Below are 7779 nucleotides of genomic sequence, written 5' to 3'. Positions count from 1 at the left end.
TTTGTGTTTGTGTATGTCCATTCCACCCCCAAACCCCTGGCCCATGGTTTAATATGATCTGAAATCTGTGGCTTTTGTGAGTAATTCACATCAACTACTCTAAGCATTTGAGAGCTCTTGCCTTTTCCTTACACTTGACCCTCAGAGAGGTTAGTTCTAAATTTAGACATGACTTTCTAGAAATGTGAGACTATGATAAGAGCTGACAGAAAGTTCTTCTTATTGACTGAACCAGAGAGAAGGCCCAATTGTTAATATTTGTACCTGTCTTTGTAGTCAGCGGTTGAGAGTCAGTAAGAATTCATTCTCCCCAAAACAGAACAAAAGAAGGCAGATATTCACACACAGTTTGCACAGGGTAATTTATATGTCAGTGAAAACTGAGTAATAACTAGATATGGAATACATGAAACAGAAATGCAGAACAGATTTGATCATAGTAATACAGCATGCCCCCCTAATCCATGGGTTTGATATCCATGGTTTCATTCACCCACACTTCAAAAATATCTTTTCACAGGAGAGTATGTGGGTCTTTCTAGGGTATGCTGCTGGTTCAAGCATTGACAAAATATATGTTTTGCTATAGGGTTACACTGTTTTGGGTATATTCAGGGCAATGTATTTGTTGTGGATATGAAGGTTGAACTGCACATGCTTCCATTACATCACCTTTATATTCCACTTAAATTCTCCCTCCATTTGATATATCCTATTTTCTTAACCTTACAATTGCCACACTTATCTACCACTTGTGTCCATCAGTTTTTTTTCTCCTTCTTCTCTCCCCCTCTCACAAACCACCCTCCAGGAACAGTTGTACATGGTTTTATTTTAATTGATCAATAGTGAAGAGAGTTTGATTAATTTCTTTATATATTTTTTCTTTTACTCTAGCTTACTCAAGGACTGGGGCCTTAAAATCATTGTCCCCATCTGTAAAAAGAAAGGGAAAATGGATGATCCTGCAAATTACAGACCAATCAGCCTCCTCAATACAATCAGCAAATTATATTCAAAACATCTACAATGGAAACTCCAAGACTGGCTGGATCAAGAAAACATACAAGTCGAGGAGCAAGCTGGATTCAGAGAAGGCCAATCCACCATAGACTAATGTCCAGTATTACAACATCTAATAGAAAAATACTTTCCTCAAAACACATCTTCACTCTATGTCGCCTTCATAGACTTTAAAACAACTTCTGATTCCATCTCCCAAGTTAAGCTATGGGAAAAACCGGAGACCTGAACTGATCGACAACTGCTATTCCTAATCTGCCTACTCCATGAAGGGATCTGGCTCAGAATAAGATGTAACCCCCAGGGCCACCTCACCAATGCAGTAGGAACTGAAAAAGGTGTTAAGTAAGCAGGGCCGGCCCCACCATAAAGGCCATTGACGCCGCCGCCTCGGGCGCAGGTCCCGGGGGGCGCCGTCAGGCTGGGAGGGAGGCGGGGCACCGCTCTGACGGTGCCCCGCCGCCCGACCAGTGCGCCCTGGCCTTGTGGCTCCCTCTTTCGCCGCCCGGGGAGGGGAGGAGGGATCGCCTCCTTCCCTCCCCGGGCGGCGAAGCCTGCTTCTTTCGCCGCCCGGGGAGGGGAGGAGGCGATCCCCCCTTCCCTCCCCGGGCGGCGAAGCCTGCTTCTTTCGCCGCCCGGGGAGGGGAGGAGGCGATCCCCCCTCCCCTCCCCGGGCGGCGAAGCCTGCTTCTTTCGCCGCCCGGGGAGGGGAGGAGGCGATCCCCCCTCCCCTCCCCGGGCGGCGAAGCCTGCTTCTTTCGCCGCCCGGGGAGGGGAGGAGGCGATCCCCCCTCCCCTCCCCGGGCGGCGAAGCCTGGTTCTTTCGCCGCCCGGGGAGGGGAGGAGGCGATCCCTCCTCCCCTCCCCGGGCGGCGAAGCCTCCCTCTTTCCAACCCTGGCCGCGCCTCCCACGCTGCGTGGGAGGCGGGGCCAGGGCGAATAGCATGGGAGGCGGGGCCAACCCTGGCCCCGCCTTCCACCCAGCGTGCCCTGGCCCCGCCTCCCACGCAGCGCGGGAGGCGGGGCCAGGGCACGCTGGTTGGGAGGCGGGGCCAGGGCGCAGGAGGCGGGGCCGGCGGGGGGCGCTTTTCAGCGCCCCCGCTTAATATTTAAATTTATCTCCGACCGGCCCTGTAAGTAAGGTTGCATCTTGACTCCACTCCTCTTCAGCTTTTACATCAACTCCCTGGTGGATAACCTCAACATGGATTTTCACTCCCTAAAACTTGTGGGAAAACATATCTTCACCTTACTTTATGCAGATGCTGCTGCACTACTTTCAAGAACACCTTTTGGCCTAAAAAGAGCATTGAGAGCATTAATACAATACTGCAATGCAGATCAGTTACCAAAATCAAAACCAAAAATAAAAAAAACTCAATAATTACTCCTGGAGCATAGATTGACATAAAATCAAGCAGGTCCCATGTTTCAAATATCTGGGAGTAGTCCTCCACTCTTCCAACTGTAGAAAAGCGCATGGGAACCATGTGCCTGAGATCACACAAAGGAACTCTGTAGCCATCCTAAAATACCTCAAAACAAAAGGGGACCACTTCATACTTGCAGCACTCATGCTATTTGAAGCCAAATCAGTAGTACAACTCCTGTATAGTGCTCAGCTAGGCTCCTTCTCCAATTTTGTCCCACTAGGGCTTGTGCAATCAAAATTTTTAAGATCGGCTCTGCAAGTTCCAATATGTGTCTGTGAAAAGAAACAGGCTTCATGAGGGTGGAGATCAGGGTTTGGTTGGCCATACCCAACTACTGGCTTAGAGTCCCATAGACTTGCCCCAACAAGGCTGTGGGGTGACTGCCAGTCCACATGGAAGCAGGCAGTAGTAACCAAAATCTCATAACTGAGCTTTGCTCCAGGGCTGCTACTCAGCATGAGATATGACCAAGCAAACACACTCATAAAATAAAGCATAATAAATATAGAATGCCAATCAGATATAGATAGTACCCCATCCTTTATCAGCATTGAAGCCAGTAGCTATCATCTCGCCTTCCCTATGGCATACTTAGCCAATCTAGAGGTATCAACATTACATAGGGTCTTCACCATGGTACGATGTCATACTCCCCATCTGCCGTACTTGAGGGTAGTTATCAGGAGACCCCCTCCCCTGAGACACTGTGCCCCCGTGACTTTGGACACATAGAAACAACAGAATATGTGCTCCTGCAGTGTCTGTTTTACAGAGACATTTGTAATAGTTTTGTATCACTGCTTTACAAGCACCAAGGGCACTCATGACAGTTTTACACCACCATGCTGCCCTCGGACACCAACGCCATTACAACATATAAAGTAGGCAAGTTCTGTGCGGCAGTGCTTAAAATTTGGCAAGTGATGACTGGTACCACAAGCTAGCGTTTTAATTTATTGGAAACTTGTAACTACACCTATAGTTAGTGCTCCTACCCCCTAGCCTTTGGACTTGTGTTAGAATGTGCTCTCCCCTCTTTGTGCCCCCTCGTGTTCCCTATGTGCTCCTACCCCTCCCTCTAGATTCCTTTCTCTTGTTGCAAGCATCCGTTCATCAGCAATAGTTTGTCAGTGCAGTTTCAAAAGGTTTTATTGTTTTATCTTAACATAACATTGCAAACATTATTTTAATATACAAGCATATAATGCTGTTTGAAGTCTCATACTTAGCATTGTTTTTCTTTTAAACACCTTTTAAAAGCTGTATTGCAATGCCTAAATGTATGTATTTATTCATGTTATATTGGTTCCTTTTAATGCTGGCCATTGACCAAAATAAAAAATGTTCATTCGTTCATACTCTAGCTATCAAAATTTCCCGTTTTGAGTCCCAATTTTCCTTGGAAATGCTTCTAGAACACAGCCATACATTCCAGAAACCACACACTACCCCACCATCTAAAAATCTATTACCACTTCATATGAACCTTATAATCAAGGGATGATTTTCTCCCAAGCTTAGTTTGAGAAGACACATGAGAGCTGCAGTTAGACTTTGGAACTCCATCTCAAGGGATACTTGGTTGACACCTTTTGCTCTCTTTTCACATCAGGCAAAGGAGGGCCCCTATTTCTTTCTCTCAGGTGATGGTTGGTATGGACTGTCATCCTCCAGAACTGTGCCAAGGGTTTTAATTGAGCATGTGTGCTCATATTTCCCCAATATGAAGTCCTGTCATTCCCTGAGTGCTTTGACATTTCAGGGAGCATGCACTTGTATCCATGTTCTTTTTATTTGTTTTCCCATAAATTGACCACTATGCGAGTAAAATGCTGGGCTAATCTTTTGGTTTGATTCAGCATATTCTTATGAGACTCTTTCCATCATGGAAAGTAAATGTTAAGTTAGTCTCTTGAAGAGAACACTGCCTACCTATACTACCCTCTCCCAAGGTCAAAATTTGTTTCCCCTTTGACAAAAGGACCAAACAAAGTGTTAGAAAACAAATCAATGTTGAGCTATGAGGGATTAATCTAACACAGTAGTTCTCAACCTGTGGGTCCTCATCTGTTTTTGCCTGCCACTCCCAGATATCCTAGCCAGTTTACCAGCTGTTAAGATTTCAGGGAGTTGAAGGCCAAAACATCTGGGGATCCACAGATGGGGAGAAATATTAAACAGAATGTGGAGGAATGCTATTTTAATTGGTTTTTTTAAATGGTCAGAAGATTGAGTTTTAGGTACATTTTATTTAAATTCATGTTATAAGTTCTCAGCACTGTGAGAAAGACAAGATACAAATAAATTTATTTTTGTTATTGTGTGCATACAAGCCATTTTCAAACAACGGGGACCCTAAGGCAAAGCTATCATGGGTTTTTCCTGGAATTATTTGTTTAGAGAGGGCTTATTATTGCCTTCCTTTGAGGTTGAGAAAGTGTGACTTGCTCAAGAACACCTAATGGGTTTAAATTGTCCTGAAACCTCAACCCAACACTCAAAACACAATACTGTACTATACTATAATATACTATACTGTCTACACACATAGAATTAATCTGATTATTTTCATTTTTTATTGAATTATTTGCGCATCTCAACCTGATACATGGATCTGCTTGTAGAAGTCACAAGGATAGGTGCACAGTAAGAAATGTGTATTGCACTTTGCAAGTGTTTTTTCATATAAATATTATTCAGAGAATATTTGGAACTGAAAATATTTGAATCTGACACAGACTGGAAATAGACTGATGGGTGACAATCTTCAATTGCAATACATGTTTCCTATAGTACTACAAAATACATTTTTGTAAAGTACTTTCAGCTGTTAGAAAATGCAATTAATGAAAAATATGAATGAATGAACAAATGAATGAACTTTTACATGCATTTTAGAGCCACAGCCAAAGTTACTGTGTTTGTTTCATTTGACTTATAGTCTGCTTTTCTCCTGATTGGGCCATCAAAGTGGTAAAATATCCTTTTGCAATATATTGGAGAGACACACAGAGAGTAAAGTATTCTAAGTATTGTAAAGAGCCGTGTGTGTTGTTCTTACAGTTCCAAGGTCATAGCCTTATCTGTATAAATGGCATCATGTTAAAAAAGGCTTTTCTAGATTACATTCTCAAGGTATTGCCTGGGAGGCTATGGAAGAGAGAGAGGGATGTGGCTGGAGATCTGTGTCTACAAATCATCAAGAGCTACTTAGCCATTTCTTCTGCTAGAAGAGTCAGATGCACGTAGGTCTGGTCAGGCAGCAGTTGCAGGAGAAAGATTGCTTATTCTGTCTAGTTTCTCTTATATTAGACAAGATCGCTTGCCTTCTTACCAACAACTGACCTTCTCAGCAGGATGAAATGAGAGCAATCAGTTACTGAAAGTGAGTTGATGTTCTTTGCACTGAAATTGCTGTCCTGAAGAAAAGAATGAACATGTGTGGTGTCTTTCCTCTCCTTACAGATCAGAATAACTATCTTCCCATGTTTAAGATTACTCAGATAAAAACAAGCCAATGTCTCTCCCCCCCCTCTCCCCCCCCCCCCACTACCTGGATAAAAAAGATGCACTGCTGCTAGGTTCTTGGTTAAATGTGCTTTTTGACATAAACCGTAAGTGGACTGTGAAGCTGTCAGAGAATATTCTGTCCATAGAGTGAAACACATTTGTTTTATTTCAATACAGGTTTCTGTGAACCATTCCCTTGAATTCAGTTAACAAAATAATTTCTGATCAGCCACATGTGATGATTTTAGGCTTATTTATCAAACCTGTTCAGATCTTTTTGTTGTTGTTGCTATAACACTCACCATTAAGTATTCTCTTCTAAGGGTGCTTCTAGCCCCCTTAGCCCACTAGCTTGAGCCCAGTGTAGAGCAGGTTAAATAAGACCCACTTGGAAGGGGGTTTAATTCCACATGGGCATCCAAAAGAAACAGGCTTGCCTGGGGGTTGTCCCCATTCTAGCACATTCTAGCCACCCCAACCCTCCTAAAAGCCTTAAAATTAAATGAAATATTACAGGATTGCCATGAGGCTGCTCCGGCAGCCCACCTGACACATAAAAATGGAAGGCCTGAATCTAATGAGTTATCTAATTAATTTAGGAAGGCCTGAATCTAATGAGGTATCTAATTAATTTGGGATGAAGCAGGGTTTTCCTACTGTGTCCCAAATTAATTTGCATCATTTGGATGCCTCGGGTAAAAGTCTGACAGGGCCCACATTTTGGGCCCTGCCTGGAAGGGCCTTAAAGTTCAACTGAAATCTAACTTCTTACTTCAAGTAATGCCCTTGGCAGTAGCAGAAAACAAAAGGTTCTACATATCTATAGTAGTTTATGGCACTTTAACTGCCTTGGCTCTATTCTATAGAATTGTGGATTTTGTTGTTGTTGCCTCCCAAGTTCTTTTTTATTTGTGGTGACCATACATTGACCCTGTCAAGGTTTCTTTCCTGGCAAGATTTTCTCACAGGAGCTTTTTGTCTTACTGAGACTGAAAGAGTGTGACTTACCCAAAGTCACCCAGTGGGTTTTCTCCATGGAGCAGAGATCCATGGAGTAGTCCAATTCTGAAACCACTACACCATGTTGTCTTTCTTTATATTTATAGTTTGGTAAAATACCTGGAAATCTCTATTAGTGACTTCTAATCCATTAACCTGAATTACAGTGCTAAAAATCTCAAATCCCTCATTAAAATACAAACACTAAAATTCTGCATGATGAAGCTCCACCCACAGCTGGCAGGTTTTCAATGGAGGGGGCTGCTACTACTGTTGTTGGAGAGGTGGTGGCCTCCTCCAGACATACTGTCAATCATGGGGGTCTGTTAAAGATAGGGGTATCGATCTGCTCTGTTGCTACATTTGAGTTGGCTGGGGTTCACAATCCCAAAAGCTCGATTTGACCGGATAGAAGGTCAACTGGGAACTGAGAATTCCTATGGGGCAAACTAGAAGCTGGATGAACGCTCATACAGATATTGTCTTCAAACAGCCAGAATTTTACATAGTTGATGGAGTACAGCTCTTGGAGGAGAGAAACATTTTGTTGGCTAGCCTAGTGGGAAAAAGAAACTAGGTGGATGCCATCCTTTTGATGGCATGGAAAAGGTGAAACAGCTCAGGTAGGCACCTTGGCACCCCCCTTGAGGGGGTGAAGGGTTGACTTCCATAACATTTCTGATATGTTTTTGGGGGCGGGGGTCTGAAAAAGGGGGCTACTTCTGGAGCTGGAATGAGATTCTCACTCTTGAAAAACTCGGTTTTTGAGGGAGTGCCCTCAGGATGGCCTTCCAGTGATGATTGGCTAAGAGGT

Source organism: Anolis carolinensis, chromosome 5 (genome assembly GCF_035594765.1).
Source record: "Anolis carolinensis isolate JA03-04 chromosome 5, rAnoCar3.1.pri, whole genome shotgun sequence".
In the NCBI taxonomy this organism is placed as follows: Eukaryota; Metazoa; Chordata; class Lepidosauria; order Squamata; family Dactyloidae; genus Anolis; species Anolis carolinensis.
Note: the sequence above shows the minus strand (reverse complement) of the source record.